At 39.8% G+C, this 18,899-nt stretch overlaps 1 long non-coding RNA gene and 1 other non-coding gene across 2 annotated transcripts; both read left to right on the top strand.

Annotated features, from left to right (window-relative positions):
- Positions 1 to 368: 368 nt before the first annotated feature.
- Positions 369 to 1,106, top strand: LOC141724432 (uncharacterized). The gene is made up of 2 exons (XR_012576652.1): positions 369 to 639; positions 826 to 1,106. It is a non-coding gene; the product is annotated as an uncharacterized LOC141724432 (long non-coding RNA).
- A 16,719-nt stretch (positions 1,107 to 17,825) lies between these two features.
- LOC141662500 (small nucleolar RNA R71) lies at positions 17,826 to 17,932 on the top strand. The gene has a single exon (XR_012550613.1). It is a non-coding gene; the product is annotated as a small nucleolar RNA R71 (small nucleolar RNA).
- Positions 17,933 to 18,899: the final 967 nt, after the last annotated feature.

Here is an 18,899-nt window from a genome sequence, read left to right as displayed (position 1 = left end):
ATGCGTATCACCAGAATCAAATGGGTGATACGCATTTTGTGAATGCGTATCTCATATTTATTTTTTTTTATTTTTTTTTCAAATTTTTTTTAATACGAATTACTCATTTTTAAAATGCGTATTAGTAATACCCAACTGAAAAATGCGTATTAGACGGGTATTTTTGGCCAAAATTTTAAAAAGAGGTATTTTTGTCACAAACTCTAAAAAAAGAGGTATTTTTGTCATTTTTTCTTTGTAAGCTAGCTTACATAAAAAGGAATATGACTTTTTTAATCGAAAGAAAATAGCATTTGTTACAATAGAAAAATAAAAATGGGGGGTTGTCACTTATAAGAGCTAAATGGACCGGCCCAACAAATTAAAGGCCCAAATTACACAAACCCCACGACCAAAATTACCCCATTTCAATAAAACTAGGGTTTTGTAGTATAAACACTAAACACACAAGCCAGCCGCACCAACACTCGCCGAGAGAGAGATTCAGAGAGAGAGGGGGAGAGAGAGACGATATCCATCTCTCAAGATGCCAGCCTAGTACAACTTGAGCATTTTCCCAGCACTTGGCTTTAGCTGGGGTGCCAAAGAAACGAGGTCTATCTTCTTCGCTACCGCCGACGGGATTACGACAAGGAAGAGGTGATGATGCACCCTCTGAACTCATCTCCTCTCCGTCGGTCCCTCTTGCTTTTGATTTTTTTTTTATTTAAGGGAGCTTTTTAGAGTTTTTTAGCAAAATTAAATTTATAGCAGTATTTTTTTAATTATTTTTGTCTAAAATTTCTCACTCATCTTGTTATAATCATTAATACTTTCAAAATTAAGGAGATAGTACAATGGCGGTTCCAGCGTCGACGAAAAAGATCGTGAAGAAGAGGGTCAGGAAGTGTTAGAGGCCATGGAGAAAGCAAATTAAATTCTTAGGTCTTGATTACGAAAGTCGAATTATAGTGTAAATTTTGATTATATTTTCTATGTTTGTTCGTAAAGTTTTATGTTAATACGGTTAAGGGTAGTAGATTGTATTTGATTGTATCTTTAATTTGTGATATTAAAATCTTGATTTGGTTAAGAATTATAGAGTTCATCGTAGCTTGGCCGGAAAATTGAGTTTTTGATCGGAATTTGCTTTGTAGCGATATTATGAAGTTATTGTTTTATGTCTGATTTGTGTAACTATTTGCTATACAACACAGACTGAAAATTTTGTTTGTGGTCGGATTGTGGCTGCCTGAATTTTACCGGATTGGGGCAACTCGCCGGATTCTGAAAACTTTCAGTTTCCGGAAGTTTTTTTTAAACAATTGGTGTTCACTATTTCAACCGTATACGGTTGAATTTAAAATTATATTTTCAACTATATGCAGCAGAACTTATTTTCTGGGCGGATTTTTTGAATTTTTTTTTAAAAAATTAATTTTTTGGGCGGGATTTTCAAAATTTTAGCAAAAATCAATTTTGACCGCTTTTGGTTGAATTTAAGCGGTTGTATTTAGGCGGTCATAATTAGCCGGTTGTATTTAGGCTGTTATATTTAATATAAATACAACCGATTTACTAAATATTACTCGAGCGAATACAACCGGTTCAAAAACCGGTTGTATTTAGTTAAATACGACCAAATCCGGTTGTATTTAGCCTTTAACCTTTTTTTTTGTGGTGATCGTAGTTCCGTCGTTAAATTTTATGTAATGCCGTTAGATTTTTATAACGTGGCATTTTATAAAAAATTAAAAAACATATATGTAATTAGCTCTCAAGAACAGTATTGAAGTTCCGAAGAATTGAAGATAACTTTGAAGGTGATTCCAGTGTCCATATTACTAAAAGAAGCCTAACAAGGGTGAAGTATTATAAGAAAATGTGAAGAAAATGAAAGTTTTCAGCAAAGCATCTATTTTTTCTAAGCTTTTCAGTAACCACCTGAGCAGCATAACTAACAGTAGAGCAATTGTGCACACAGGACCACTAAGCTCTCGCCAAACAAGAAAGAAACAAGAAAGATAGTTCTGGAAAGTTTAAGGGAACTTCAGATATACTTGGAAGCGAGAACTAAATTGCAAAAATTACATAAACAATCGGAAAGGTGAAAATCTTTAGATGTGGCGGTCTGTTACAAAGAGGGCTGGTATTAATTCGTTTACAAACATTTGCAGATCGTACGAGTATCATTCTGAACCTGTAAGTCACAAATTCAGCAATTTAAACACGAATATTTAGTAATTAACCAACGGGAGTTAATGCAGTATTTTACAACTCAGTATCCAAAATATGAGTTCCCTGACAGTTTGCTCAGACTTATATATGCAGCGAACCACCGAGATTGGAGTTGTTTTCCGGTGAAATACTTAAAGATCCTGATCACCCTATCTAAACGCCTTACCTTTTATTCCTTGAAAATACAAGAAAGTATTAAATTTTCATAACTGAATACATGAATGGATAAATTAGAATAATGTAGTTGCGTAGAATTATAGAGCCATTTCTGAATTAGACAGACAATAGATACTTTCAAAATTTCAAATGATCATTGATATCTTACTATCTGAAACCAATTGTAATCAAAGAACAAAAAACCACTATTTATTTTAAGGAGCACTATAATAATGTAAATTAAAGATGGGAAAACCACCTAGTCTTAGGTAGTACGAGATAACTAAATTTAAATATGAAGAAAAGAAACTAGAAATCCAATCTGGAGTCTGTCACAGTCTTTGCACTGCAGTAGAAACATCTGGTCAGCTCTAGAGTCTTAAAAAATTCCACCTTCATTATCACCATCATCGTCATCCAATGCTCGCATATCAAGCTGGCAGCGTAGGATGCCTCCAATCCCACCAAACCCTTTGCAAAAGCGTGACCCCTCTTCGGTTTTATTTGTAACAAACTGTAGCATGCACCCAAACCTTTTATATTCATTCGCAAACCACTCCAACAATGATATGGTTTTTTCCGCTGCTCGCAGCTGTGCTCTTTCCACACCTCCTGATATCTAGTGCCAAATCGTCACCCGTTTCCTTATTTCTTTAGGGGATCAGGACACCTCTTCCAAATGACCACATCCAAGTCTATTACTCCACATACAACTTCATAGATGTTGAGTTGATCTCCACCTCAAATCGTTTTTGGTCTAGAGTGACCCAGCTGTTGGAATTCAAACCCTTCACATTACTAATAATCAGAGCCCGGCTAGTTGGCATCTAGAAAAAGTCTCTACAAAATAAGTCACAAGAATTATAGATTTCTAGACTGGTAAACAGTTCTGGCTGGAGATTAATATACAGAAGATAAGGTTCCAGCAGGGTTATTAAATGAAGCAGCTATTGAAGACTCCTGAAGCAAGAAAGTAAAACTGCACAGCTAGACATTTCCTGAATATATGGTGTGATATAGTTAAGTTGTCAAACTAATCTTATGATCCAGCAGTTTACATGGTCAATATGCAGTAGAAGAATTGTAAGCTAGCTGGTTTGTCGTCAAATTAGTAGGCTGGTAATTAATACGTAATATGTAAGCCATGATGTAAGGTGCTAATATGAGGCCTATAAATTGTGTTTACTGCTGTGACAGTAAGATACCACCAGCTAGAAAAACCAGAGTAGTAAAAATAGAGCCGAAACTTTTCCCTCTCGTGTGTCTAAATAAATTGGTTGTAGCCTTGTTAATATATATATGCATTCCTGTGTGTTTTTATACTAATTATATCTTACATAAATTCCAAGAAAAATCAAGTGAAGGCCATACACGCTTTCAACAAGTGGTATCCGAGCCAATGTTACATTTATGAAAAATGGCAAATATGGTGCAACCCAAAATTCCAAAATTGACGTCCACAAATTACGGGAATTGGAGTATCCAAATGTAGGTGTTACTCGGTTCGTACGATAATTGGGTAATTGTCGAAAATGGGTTCAACGAGCCCGCTGATGCAACCGCTGAAGCAGCGCTTCCAAATGCCGAGAAGACGGCGTTAAAGGAGTCCGAAAAAAAGATAAAAAGGCGTTGTACACAATTATTCAAGGTGTTGATGAATCAACCTTTGAAAAAATTTCTGAAGCAAAAACGGCAAAAGAAGCGGGAGAGATTTTGTAAAAATCATTCCAAGGAGTTGAAAAAGTTAAAAAGGTGCGGCTCCAGGTGTGGCGCGGGGAGTTCGAAAATTTGAAGATGAAGAATTCAGAAAATATTGGTGAATTTGTTACGTGTTTGAAAACAGTGACAAATGCGATAAAAAGAAATGGTGAAAGTCTCGACGATGTTCGGGTGATGGAAAAATTACTTCATTCGTTGACAAGGAAATTTGATTACGTTGTTACTTCTATCGAGAAGTCAAATGATTTGTCCATAATTTCTATTGATGAGCTCGTAGGTTCACTTCAAGCCCACGAGCAGCGAATGAACCAGTATGATGATGCAAGCCATTTGGAAAAGGCGTTGCAAAGTAAAGTTTCCATTGGCGACAGTTCTGGAGGTAGCAGTTATGTACGTGGAAGAGGTGGCTTTAGAGGTGGCTACCGAGGTGGACGTGGTCGTGGAAGGCAGTCTTTCAACAGAGGCCAGAATTTTGAAGGTTATCAACCATCTGGTCGTGGTCAGAATTTTAGAGGCCGAGGAAGAGGTGGATTTCAACGAGGTGATAAATCTCAATTTCAATGATATAATTGTAATAAATTTGTTCACTTCAGTTATGAGTGTAGAGCACCAAAATTGGAAGACAGGAGTCATTTTGCTGCAGCAAAAAAAGATAAACACGTTGGCACTGCTATGTTCCTCACTTATAAAGGAGCCGAGGAGAACAGGAAGAATGTTTGGTATCTTGACTCAGGAGCCAGCAATCATATGACTGGCCATAAAGATTTATTTACGGAGATAGACGAGACCATCAGTGGAGAAGTTAATTTTGGTGACTCGTCAAAGATTTCAGTCAAAGGGAAATGTACAATTACGATTGTGTCAAAGAATGGTGAGAAAAAATATATAAATGATGTTTATTATATACCTGCTTTGAAAAATAATATCAGCAGTCTTGGCCAACTTATGGACAAAGGGTATAATATTCAAATGCAAGATAATTCTCTCATCATCAAAAATCAGGTTCGAGAATTAATTGCAGATGTGGAGATGTCAAAGAATCGCCTGTTCACCCTTGATATGCAGACGAAGGTGCACACGTGCTTAAAGTCGGTCATTAAAAATGACTCGTGGCTGTGGCACTTGAGATATGGTCATTTGGGATTTTCCGGCTTGAAATTATTGTCAAAGACAAAGATGGTGGACGGCTTGCCAGAAATCAATGAACCAGAAAAATTGTGTGAAGCATGTGTCAAGGGGAAACAACACAGACAAAGTTTTCCTGTTGGAAAATCATGGATAGCCAGAAGGCCATTGGAGATAATTCACACAGATATAGCTGGTTCATTTGATATCCCATCACTTGGAGGTAATAGGTATTACCTAACATTTATTGATGATTTTAGCAGGAAAAGTTGGGTGTATATCATCAAAGAAAAATCAGAGGCTCTTGATAAATTCAAGGAGTTCAAAGCACTGGCAGAAAAACAAAGTGGACATTATTTGAAGACACTTAGATCAGACAGAGGAGGCGAGTATACTTCAAACTTGTTTAGAAGCTTCTGCCGAGCACATGGAATAAATCATCAATTGACAGCGGCCTACACTCCTCAACAAAATGGCGTTGCAGAAAGGAAGAATCGCACTATTCTTGATATGGCAAGGATTATGGTGAAAGCAAAATACTTGCCAAGAACTTTCTGGGCGGAAGCCGTTCAATGTGCAGTTTATTTGTTGAATCGTTGTCCAACAAAAAGTTTCAGAAACAAAACTCCGAATGAAGAATGGACTGGTAGCAAACCATCAGTTGGACATCTCAGAATTTTTGGGTGTATTGCTTATGCCCATATTCCCGATCAGAAAAGAAAGAAGCTGGATGACAAAGGCGAAAAGTGTATTTTTACCGGATATGACAAAAGAAGCAAGGCGTATAGACTCTACAATCCCCTGATGAAGAAATTAATCATTTCTCGAGATGTTAAGTTCGATGAATCAGATTACTGGAGATGGAGCGAGGATGGAAGAAAAGTTGCTGGTTTATTTTTCAATGGTAATGATGATGACGGTGATAACCAGAACATTAAAGATGACGGAGATGATGATCAAACTCCTCTACCAAGTTCAAATCAACAAACTCCTGGATCAACACCGTCCACGGGAGGAAGCAGCAGTTCAGGGGGAGCACCATGAAAGATGCAGAGTCTGGATAAGATCTACGAAGCTACAAGTCCGGTACAAACATCCTTTGATTATTCCTTATTTTGCTTAATGGCTGAATGTGATCCAGTTACATTTGAGGAAGCTTCTGAAGAAAGCAAATGGAACAAATCCATGGATGAGGAAATTGGCGCAATCAAGAAAAATGATACATGGGAGCTCACAGATCTTCCAGAAGGACACAAAGCAATCGGTGTCAAATGGGTGTACAAGACCAAGACGAATCAGGAAGGTGAAGTGGAGAAATACAAGGCGAGGTTGGTGGCTAAAGGCTACAAGCAAAGATATGACATTGACTATGAAGAGGTATTCGCTCCAGTTGCAAGAGTTGATACCATACGACTTCTTATGGCTATTGCAGCTCAGAACCAGTGGAAAATATTTCAGATGGATGTCAAGTCAGCATTTCTCAACGGTTATCTTGAAGAAGAAGTCTATATTGAGCAGCCTCCTGGATATGTTCAGAAAGGCCGGGAAAACAAAGTCTACAGACTGAAGAAAGCCTTATATGGTTTGAAGCAAGCTCCGCGAGCATGGAATACAAGGGTTGATGAATATTTTTAGAAAAATGGTTTCGTGAAGACTCCATACGAGCAGGCCCTCTATACAAAGACAAATTTAGGGGGAGATATTATGATCTTGTTCTTGTACGTGGATGACATGATCTTTACAGGAAACAACCCTGATATGTTTGATGATTTTAAGAAAGTTATGACTAACGAATTTGAGATGACAGATATTGGTCAAATGGCATACTTTCTTGGAGTCGAGGTGAAGCAAACCAAAGACGGGATTTTTATGTCTCAGAAAAAATATGTGGAGCAAATTTTAAAGAAGTTTAGAATGGAGGAATGCAAGCCAGTAAGCACACCAGCAGAACCGAGCATAAAGCTCATAGTTGATTCAACGAGGGAGTCGGTAAATCCGACGTTGTTCAAAAGTTTAGTTGGAAGTCTGAGGTACCTAACTTTCACTCGTCCGGATATTATGTATGCAGTTGGACTGGTTAACAGGTACATGGAAAAGCCGAAGCAAGATCACTTCATGGCAGCTAAAAGGATTTTGAGGTACATAAAAGGTACACTTGATCAAGGTCTATTTTACACGTATTCTCAAAATTCAAAATTAGTTGGCTACTCAGACAGTGACTATGGCGGTGACTTGGATGACGGGAAAAGCACTTCAGGCTATGCTTTTCATATCGGATCCGCGGTATTTTCGTTGTCATCAAAAAAGCAGCTGATAGTTGCCCTCTCAACATGTGAGGCAGAGTACATGGCAACAGCAGCATGCGCATGTCAGGCTATGTGGCTAGGCTACATATTGGGCGAGTTAAATCTTGCGACGGAAATTCCGGTTAAAATTTATGTGGATAATAAATCCGTTATTTCTCTCGCGAAAAATCATGTGTCACACAGTCGGAGAAAGCACATCAATATTAAATATCATTTCCTTCGAGAACAGGTGAATGAAAAAATTGTGGAACTAGTACACTGCAGGACAGAAGAAAATTTAGCGGATATATTTACAAAGCCGTTGAAGCCGAACGTGTTCCATAAAATCAAAAGGAAGCTTGGAATGCAAATTCGGGTTTGAGGGGGTGTGTTGAAATTCAAACCCTTCACATTACTAATAATCAGAGCCCGGCTAGTTGGCATCTACAAAAAGTCACTACAAAATAAGTCACAAGAATTATAGATTTCTAGATTGGTAAACAGTTCTAGCTGGAGATTAATATACAGAAGATAAGGTTCCAACAGGGTTATTAAATGAAGCAGCTATTGAAGACTCCTGAAGCAAGAATGTAAAACTGCACAGCTAGACATTTCCTGAATATATGGTGTGCTATAGTTAAGTTGTCAAACTAATCTTATGATCCAGCAGTTTACATGGTCAATATGTAGTAGAAGAATTGTAAGCTAGCTGGTTTGTAGTCAAATTAGTAGGCTGGTAATTAATACGTAATAGGTAAACCATGATGTAAGGTGCTAATATGAGGCCTATAAATTGTGTTTGCTGCTGTGACAGTAAGATACCACCAGCTAGAAAAACCAGAGTAGTAAAAATAGAGCTGAAGCTCTTCCCTCTCGTGTGTCTAAATAAATTGGTTGTAGCCTTGTTAATATATATATATATATATATATGCATTCATGTGTGTTTTTATACTAATTATATCTTACATAAATTCCAAGAAAAATCAAGTGAAGGTCATACACGCTTTCAACACCAGCTTGGGACCAAAGGTTTTCATTAGGAGTATAAACTTCGAAAGAGTGATCAACAACGTAGTCACTGGTATTGAAAACATAGAGCTTTTAAAAAAGCTGAACTACAAGGTCTGAGCTTATGTTGAGACAGCGGAGGTAAGTCATCAAGTGTAACACGTTTGGTGGTGATATCATAAGAGATGAGATTGTAATTATGTACAGCGTACGGGTTCACCTACATCTACGAGTCCGCCGGCTAGAACAATCTTGGTACCAAAAACACCACAACCCATGTTTGAAACACCAGGTATGACACATTCGAGGATCAAGGTTGGTTTCGTACATGACTGTTAGGGCGAAAACACGCGCTAATATTCACGCAAGTATACGCGTTCGCAAGTAATATAGAATACTTTCTAGTTCGTTCCCACAGAGACTCAGACTAATTATTGTTTAATTAAACTTACGCACCAATGTATGATTACTTCTCAATGTTAAAACACTAACACTTAGAATTGTTGACTAAACATTAACTACAATTAACTACTTAATTAATCACTTAATTAACACTTCAAATTAACAATATTAAAACACTCATGAGATCACAACTTCATTACTACTTCCTTCAATAGCTATTGTTATTACCTTTAGCATGTGACAGTGATGATATTAATCGAATAACACGAAATTGATAAAAGCCAACTTTCATTGTACTAATACCATTCTACCAAACATCCACAATTAAGATAGAAGTTCAATAGTCATCAATTATGTTGAGTTCCTATATGTCTACAGAAATTGACAACACAACAATTTAAGCACAAGTTATTCCTTTTGATTACACATGGCAAATAAAACTGTTAGAGTTACCCACTAATCATGCACACCGTACATGAACCTATGCTAGGATGGCAAGTTCTAAATCTCAAGATCCACCGTCGCTTCACAAGAGATTAACACCCTATCTTATATGTTCGCGACGCACATAAGACGAATACGCACAACCAATACTAGATATCATAAAATTATCACACACTAAAGAATTAAACAATTAACTAAAGAATTCCATAGTAAATCCGTTGCAACCCCATGATCACGATTAGCCCATAATAGCACTAATCGTCATCATGGGTTCATATGAAATCATGATAAACAAACACACGACAATAATAACTAAACTAATTATATTAAATCAGAGTACGTCACAAGAGTAAATAGGTTCAAAGTAAGAAAACTAGCATCCAACGTTACAACGAAACAAGAATCACGAGAAAATATGCTTCCTCTTCGTTGTTGTGTGCTAAAACGGTCTTCTTCCTTATCTCCTTCGCTCCTTGCGTAATACCACGATCCAACCTCGTGAAAACGTCTCCCAATCTACTTATATAATAGTCCCATAAAACTCAGATTATATAGAAGTGGAAGCCAAACAGAAGTAGAAGTCCTAAAATAAATTGTCTTTTTTCCTGACCCTGCGCGGCCGCTCAGCATAGCTGAGTGGGCGCTCAGCTTTCTGCGTGGCCGCTCAGCATTGCTGAGCGGGCGCTCAGGACCCTTCTGGAAAAATCCTGAGTTTGCTCCGTTTCTTCGCCGTAATCTGCCCATTTCTTTCCTCTCGCAATGGTGAACATATGCCAAGACTTATTCTTGATGATTACTCCTCCGAAATGCAACTAATACCCTGAAATGCATAAATACTAGAAAAACGCATCAAATACACAAAATACTTGATTTCAAGGCACCCATTTAAGCCATTTTAAGATGTTCTAAGTGGTATAAAATGCCACTTATCACACCCCCAAACTTAAATCGATGCTTGTCCTCAAGCGTCACAGACTCAAAAATAAATAAAAACATGCATGAATGCAATCTATATGAAAATGCAGCGATCCCCCTTACTACGAACAAACCAACCAAATTGCAACAACTCAACAAATGCAGTTAGGCGACTAAAGATCAATAAACTCATGCAAACGAACATACAGCCAGAAACGTGGTGTGTGCAGATGCTTAACAGATATGCTTCGGAACTAGACCAATTATTATAAATCGATTATCCTCAAGGAAATCACATGATTATACAAAGAATAAAAATTCTAGGCACAAAGTGACATACCAAACTACAAGAATTCTGGAGCTTATTACGGAATCATGCTTTTTATTCACAACAACAATGCTTATTTGACTGTGCAATGAGTGAGGTCCACAAAAGACTTATACAATGGTATCCATGTAGCGAGCGTTAGGTTAGCGGATCCCAGACTCTAAAAGCCTTAGGTCACTAGGCACAAAATCCCCTAAGAACTTAATAACTCGAATACCAAAGAGCCCACTCGTGATCAATTATGCATCACCATAATTTTTTTTTCTTTTCTTTTTTTTTTTATAAAATTTCTGAACAAGTGCGTTTCGCTCCATCTTGCTCAACCCTAGACTACTCGCACAACATGCGAGCCGGCTACTAGTCATTTGACGCCTAGCCACAACTAGCAACAAATTCCATTTTTTTACTCCATTTTTTTCTTTTTCATGCCTTTATCACTAAAAACCTATTATCGAATTCTAAGCATAATAAATAGATTAACCTCAAAAACAATCAAATCATAACAACAATCTAGCCCTTAAGCATTCTTTAAGACTTAGTGAAACTACAAGTGCTTCTAGCATGCATATCAACCTACACGACTCAATATCACTTTAATGCTATCACTACACTCGCATCAATATCATAATTCAGTCGATAAATCATCGCAAAAGGGATCATGATAAATGCATGAGCTACATGACATGATAAACAAATAAAGCTATAATAATAAAAAAAACTATATGGCATAAATTATGCAACTATATGAACTAAACTATCATGAATATACAGCTATATGACACACACAAAATATTCCTTAACTACCACCCCCAAACTTAAAATCTTCACTGTCCCCAGTGAAGGTAGTAGAAAGGAACACAGGATATACCTACTCGGAGTCATCATCATCATCACCCTTAGTGGGTGGAGTATCAGGTGGCGGGTATGCAGAGTCCTCACCAAAAACTGGCCACTGGATATCAGCTCCAAGGCCCCGAAAAGCAGTCCCTAATGCAAGGGTGAGCTCCTGAGCAAACCTGCTCTGCGTCTCGTATATGGCATCCATCCGTCGTGAAAGCCTCCTATACTGGGTATCAGCCATCCCAGCACCCTCCTGAGCTCTCGAAGAACCAGTCTCATCACGCCTAGGCCTAGCCATAGTAGCACCTCGTGCTGGACGCCCTCCTGGAAGATGATAACCCAGCCCATGCTCCTCGGGCTCACCACCGGTCCACTCCTGCATCCCGTTCAGAGTCCCAAAATCAATCAGAGCTGCCGGCAACTGCAACTGCTCATGAGCCGGCCAGTTCACTCCTACTGCTCGGCACAGCTTCGTAATCGTGGATGCATAAGGGATGTTCATATGCTTAGCTCCCCTCAAAAACTTCAGAATTCCTTGGTAGATAAACTCACCAAGGTCCACATAGTACTCCTCATTAAGAATTCCCCACAACAACTGTGCTCTCTCAACTGTGACCTCGTGTGCATGCGAAGAAGGAAAAATATTAGCACAAATAAATGCATTCCATGCACGGGCATACCTGTTCATAGCTATTGCCGGGAAGTGGCGATATTCATTAGTGCCGGTCTTGAAGGTCCAACATGTGCCCGGCCTACAGAGAGTCGCACAAATCAAATCCAAGTCAAAATCCTCAGCAGTCTTCTCATTCCAGTTTTCCTCCTCGGGCTTCCTCTCTCGCTGCCCAATCACACGGCGAATTGCCGCTGGGTGATAATCAACCGTCAGCCCTCGCACCACAGAAAACCCATTCTTTTCGGCCTTCGCGTTCGCATAGAACTCGCGAACCACGCTCATCGGCACTGCTTCGGGCGACTCACAAAAAGCTATCCACCCCTTCTCTGCAATCATGGGTAGCAACTCACCATCCCTCCCTGATGGTAAAAACCCTCTCTCCTTCAGAACTGGCTTCCCTAAAAGCCTAGTGTACTCCTCCTCCGCAGCTCTGTCAGTTAACCGAGGCCTTGCAGCAGTACCCCTCGATGAATAAGCAGTACGAATTGTGCTACTGCTATCAATAGTTCGTGCTCTCTTGGGTGCCATTGAATCTTGAATAAAAGTGTCTAAGAACTGAGTTTTTGTGCTTGGGAGAGAGTTTAAGTGTAGGAAGTTTGTGGGAGATGTGTAGGATAGGTGTATGTATATATAGGGTGTGGAATAGGTTAAATTAGATTAGGGTTGGGGATTGAGGGATAAAATCATGGGGTAGTAGGAACAAATCGTGGGTTTATGGGCTAAAGTTTTTTTTTTCTGATTTTTTTGGTTTTTTTTTCTGAACTAAAAAAAATTTATTTAGCCAGCCCCTGAGCGGTCGCTCAACAAAGCTGAGCGGGCGCTCAGGGGGTCACTGGATTTTTTTTTTCAGCCCCATTTTTCTGATTTTTTTGTATTTTTGGATAGGTTATTAACTTCTAAGGGTTCCTGTAACAACAAATCATGGGTTGCCTCCCACGCAGCGCTTCTTTTTCGTCATTAGCTTGACATTGCGTACCTTTCTCAAGTAGTCAACAAAATGGCACTAACCACTTTTCGGTTTGCCATGTCCCCATACTAGTGCTTCAAATGCTGACCTTTAACCTTGAATGCTTGGTCCGGATCATTCTCAAAAATTTCCACCGCTCCATGTGGAAACACAGTTTTGACAATAAAAGGTCCAGACCACCTCGATTTCAACTTCCCAGGAAAAAGTCGGAGACGAGAGTTGAATAAGAGAACTTGTTGCCCTGGGACGAATAACTTAGGATGTAGTTTCCTATCGTGCCACCTCTTCACCTTTTCCTTATACATTTTGTTATTCTCGTACGCTTGAAGTCAAAATTCATCAAGTTCATTAAGCTGACGCATTCTTTTCTTACCAGCTGCATCTAAATCCAGGTTCAACTTTTTCAACGCCCAGTAGGCCTTATGCTCAAGCTCCGTAGGTAAATGACATCCCTTACCGTACACCAACTGAAATGGGGACATACCAAGTGGAGTTTTGTATGCTGTTCTGTAAGCCCAAACAGCTTCATCGAGCTTTAAAGACCAATCCTTCCTTGACGGACAAACAACCTTCTCTAGAATGCGCTTAATTTCTCTGTTAGACTTCCGCTTGACCATTTGTTTGCGGATGATAGGCAGTAGCAACTCGATGATTAACATTATAATGCTGCATCATAGAAGTGAACTTACGGTTGCAGAAATACGACCCTTCATCACTTATGATTACACGAGGTGTTCCAAACCTTGTAAAAATCTGCTTATGAAGAAAATTCAGCACTGCCTTTGCATCATTTATCGGTAAAGCTTTGACTTCTACCCATTTTGAGACATAATCGACTGCCAGCAAGATGTACTGATTATTGCAGGACGAGACAAAAGGCCCCATGAAATCGATTCCCCAAACATCAAAGACCTCGACTTCAAGCATCACATTTAATGGCATCTCATCCTTTCTCGTCAAATTTCCCACTCTTTGGCAACGATCACACCTTAAAACAAACTGATGAGCATCCTTAAACAAAGTAGGCCAGAAAAAACCTGCTTGCAGAATACGAGCTGCCGTCTTCTTACCACCATAGTGTCCATCATAAACCGTGGAGTGGCAGTCTCGTAATATCCCCTCCGTCTCACAGAACGGGATACATCTCCTGATGATCTGGTCAGCTCCCTGTCTAAACAAATATGGTTCATCCCACATATACCACTTCACCTCATGCAGAAACTTCTTCTTTTAAGCGGAGGTCAAATTAGGAGGCATTATATTACTGACGAGATAGTTTACAATATCTGCAAACCATGGTTCTTCCTCCTGAACTGCAAACAACTGCTCATCCGGAAAAGATTCATTGATTAATGTCCTATCTTGTGAAGTAGAATCGGAATTCTCCAACCTAGAGAGATGGTCAGCTACTTGATTCTCAGTACCTTTTCGATCCTTGATCTCTAACTCAAATTCCTGAAGTAAGAGCACCCAACGAATGAGTCTCGGCTTCGAATCCTTCTTGGAAACCAAATAGCGAATTGCCGAATGATCAGTGAATACTGTTACTTTAGTCCCAAACAGATAAGATCGAAATTTCTCGAAACCAAAGACTATAGCCAAGAGCTCCTTCTCAGTAGTGGTGTAGTTCATTTGGGCCTCATTTAAGGTCTTACTCGCATAGTAGACCACATGAAAGAGATTGTTCTTGCGCTGTCCCAGAACTGCACCTACCGCATAATCACTCGCATCACACATCATGTCAAAAGGCTCTGTCCAATCTGGTGCTGTAATAACTGGTGCAGTGATCAAACTCTTCTTGAGAGTCTCGAATACCGCCAAACATTCATCATCAAATTTGAAAGGCACATCTTTCTCAAGCAAATTGCACAACGGCTTAGATATCTTTGAAAAGTCCTTGATGAATCGCCGATAAAAACCCGCATGACTAAGAAAACTACGGATTCCTTTCACAGAAATAGGTGGTGGAAGATTTTCAGTGACTCCCACCTTAGCCTTGTCCACCTCCAGAGCTTTGCTAGAGACCTTATGCCCAAGAATAATGCCTTCCCGCACCATAAAATGACATTTCTCCCAATTGAGCACCAAATTAGTTTCCACGCACCTTTTGAGTACGGCGCGAAGATTATTCAAACATTCATCATACGAATGTCCAAAGACGGAGAAGTCGTCCATGAACACCTCGACATTATTTCCAATCATGTCAGAGAATATAGCCATCATACATCTCTGAAAAGTGGCCGGGGCGCCACATAACCCAAACGAAACTCTGCGAAAAGCAAACGTGCCAAAAGGACAAGTGAAGGTAGTCTTTTCCTGATCCTCTAGTGCAATACAAATCTGATTATACCCTGAATAGCCATCCAGAAGACAAAAATACTCGTGACCAGCCAACCTGTCAAGCATCTGATCAATGAATGGAAGAGGGAAGTGATCCTTCCTTCTGGCTTTGTTCAACTTTCGATAATTCATGCATACTCTCCATCCTGTAACTGTTCGAGTGGGGATGAGCTCATTCTTCTCATTTGCTACCACAGTGATACCTCCTTTCTTAGGTACACATTGTACAGGGCTCACCCAAGAGCTGTCAGAAATAGGATAAATTATGCCTGCATCTAGCCATTTCAGAATTTCTTTCTTCACCACCTCCTTCATGATAGGATTCAGTCTGCGCTGCTGTTCCACAGTTGGTTTACTACCTTCCTCTAGAAGAATTTTATGCATACAATATGAAGGAATTATACCCCTGATGTCTGCTATGGTCCATCCAATAGCCGATTTGAATTCTCTCAAAATCCTTAAGAGCTTGTCTTCCTCACTACCTGAAAGGTTAGATGCAATAATAACAGGTAAAGTAGATGCATCACCTAAAAAAGCATACCTCAAGTGTTCAGGTAATGGCTTGAGCTCCAAGGTAGGTGCTTCCTCTATTGATGGTTTAAGCTTTCCTTCAGCATTCTTGAGGTCAGAAGCACCCAGAGATTCAAACGGCATGTCCAGCTTTCGCTTCCAGGGAGAAGCGTTCAGATATTGTAATTGCTCGTTGCCATCTTCATCATCACTGTCAAAATCCCCCACTAAGGCCTTTTCCAATGCATCAGACATTAGCATGCGATCGAGTTCCGAAGTAACCGCAGAATCAATCACATCCACTTTTAAGCACTCCTCATCTTCGGTAGGGAATTTCATTGCCTTGAATACGTTGAAGGTCACATCCTGATCTTGTACCCATATAGTAAGTTCACCTTTCTGCACATCTATCAAGGTACGAACAGTAGCCAAGAAAGGTCTTCCCAAGATTATGGGAATCTTCTTATCTTCCTCAAAATCTATAATAACAAAATCTGCAGGAAAGAAGAGCTTATCCACCTTGACTAGCACATCCTCCACTATGCCCCTCGGGTAAGTAATAGAACGATCAGCCAATTGTAGAGACATGTATGTGGGCTTTGGATCAGGCAAATCTAACTTTTTAAAGATCGACAACGGCATCAGATTGATGCTTGCTCCCAAATCACAAAGGCACTTGTCAAAAGTCAACTTGCCAATGGTGCAAGGAATGTGAAGCTACCTGGATCTTTCAGTTTTGGCGGTAACTTTTGCTGCAGAACAGCGCTGCTTTCTTCTGTGAGAGCAACGGTCTCAAGGTCATCCAGTTTCACCTTCCTTGAAAGAATACTCTTCATAAACTTCGCATAACTAGGCATTTGCTCCAGAGCCTCAGCGAAAGGTATATTGATGTGAAGTTTCTTGAACACCTCCAGAAACTTACCGAACTGTCTATCCAGCTTTTGTTGCTGCAATCTCTTAGGAAAAGGTGGTGGATGATAGAGCTATTTCTCTCCTGTATTACCCTCAGGCAGAGTGTGTTCAACATTAGTCTTCCTTGGTTTCACCGCTTTCTCCTTTTGCTTAGCTTCTTCATCTCTAATTTCAGCTTCTCCTTCTTTTGCCTTTTCAGCATCAGCAACTTTTCCAGACCTTAAGGTAATAGCCTTGACTTGTTCTTTAGCTTCCTTCCTGCCTGGTACTTCCGTGTCACTGGGAAGAGTGCCAGGTTGATGATTGAGCACTGCGTTGGCTATTTGACCAATTTGATTTTCCAAGGTCTTGATAGAAACCGCATGACTCTTGCATAACAGCTTAAGTTCCTTAAAATCAGCACTAGTAAGTGCAGCTGCACTTCCCTGTTGAGGATATGATTGCCTTTGAGCATACTGCTGTGGTTGCTGGAATCCAGGTGGGTTAAACTGTTTACTCACACCTTGCTGATATGGTGGCTGAATACCATTCTGATTATTCCCCCAGCTGAAATTTGGATGATTTCTGTTATTAAGATGATAGGTAGCTGGCACAGGCTGCTGTTATCGCTGATAATTATTCACATACTGAACAGATTCGTTGACAAGAGAACACTGATCCGTAGCATGAGAACCTGCACAAAGCTCACAAACCATAGCTATTTGATTAACTCCATATGTAGCCAGAGAATCAACCTTCATTGACAGCGCTTGAAGCTGTGCTGCAATAGCGGTGGCTGCATCGACTTCCAGAATACCTGCTACCTTACCAGGCATCATCCTCTGAGTTGGGTTTTGATGCTCATTTGCAGCCATAGTCTCGATAAGATTATAAGCCTCAATATAGCTTTTAGCCCATAAGGCGCCTCCAGCTGCTGCATCGAGAATGGGCCGAGATTGGGCCCCCAAACCATTATAGAAACCAGTGATCACCATCCAATCAGGCATTCCATGATGTGGACACTTTCTCAACATTTCCTTGTAGCGTTCCCAAGCTTCGCACATAGATTCTGTAGGTTGCTGCGCAAACTGAGTAAGAGCACTCCTCATAGCAGCAGTCTTTGCCATCGGATAAAACTTCACCAGAAACTTTTGTGCAAGATCTTGCCACGTAGTGATGGACCCAGCTGGTTCAGAATGTAACCAGTCCTTAGCTTTGTCCCTCAGTGAAAATGGGAAAAGCCTCAGCTTGATAGCCTCATCAGTCACGCTATTATGCTTAAAAGTGCTGCAGATCTCGACAAAATTCCTTATGTGCATGTTGAGGTCTTCAGTCGCAGCTCCTCCAAAAGAAACAGAATTCTGCACCATCTGAATAGTGCCCGGCTTGATTTCAAAGGTGTTAGCTTGAATAGCTGGATGAAGGATGCTTGACTGAATGTCATCAATTTTTGGCCGAGAAAAGTCCATAAGAGTTGGATCAGCCTGAATAATACGATCACCCATGTTTACTGGTTCTTTCCGCTCAGTTAATGAATCCGAATCCTCAAAATCTATCTTCTCCGGAATATCAAGAACTTCGTCTGTCTCCTCAGCTGTATCTAAAGTCCTCTTGCGAGTACGAGAACGAGTTTGCATAAACGCTCGCTAAAGTACCTGAAACACAACCGGAAACAATAAGTAACTACTACGTCCTAATCACTGAGTCCTAATGACCAATGATGGTAAGTACATAAACTAAACAAATACGCCGAGTCCCCGGCAGCGGCGCCAAAAACTTGTTAGGGCGAAAACACACGCTAATATTCACGCAAGTATACGCGTTCGCAAGTAATATAGAATACTTTCTTGTTCGTTCCCACAGAGACTCAGACTAATTATTGTTTAATTAAACTTACGCACCAATGTATGATTACTTCTCAATGTTAAAACACTAACACTTAGAATTGTTGACTAAACATTAACTACAATTAACTACTTAATTAATCACTTAATTAACACTTCAAATTAACAATATTAAAACACTCATGAGATCAACTTCATTACTACTTCCTTCAATAGCTATTGTTATTACCTTTAG

This window comes from Apium graveolens, chromosome 5 (genome assembly GCF_009905375.1).
Source record: "Apium graveolens cultivar Ventura chromosome 5, ASM990537v1, whole genome shotgun sequence".
NCBI classification, from domain to species: domain Eukaryota; kingdom Viridiplantae; phylum Streptophyta; class Magnoliopsida; order Apiales; family Apiaceae; genus Apium; species Apium graveolens.
Note: the sequence above shows the minus strand (reverse complement) of the source record. Positions and strands in the feature narration are given on the sequence as shown.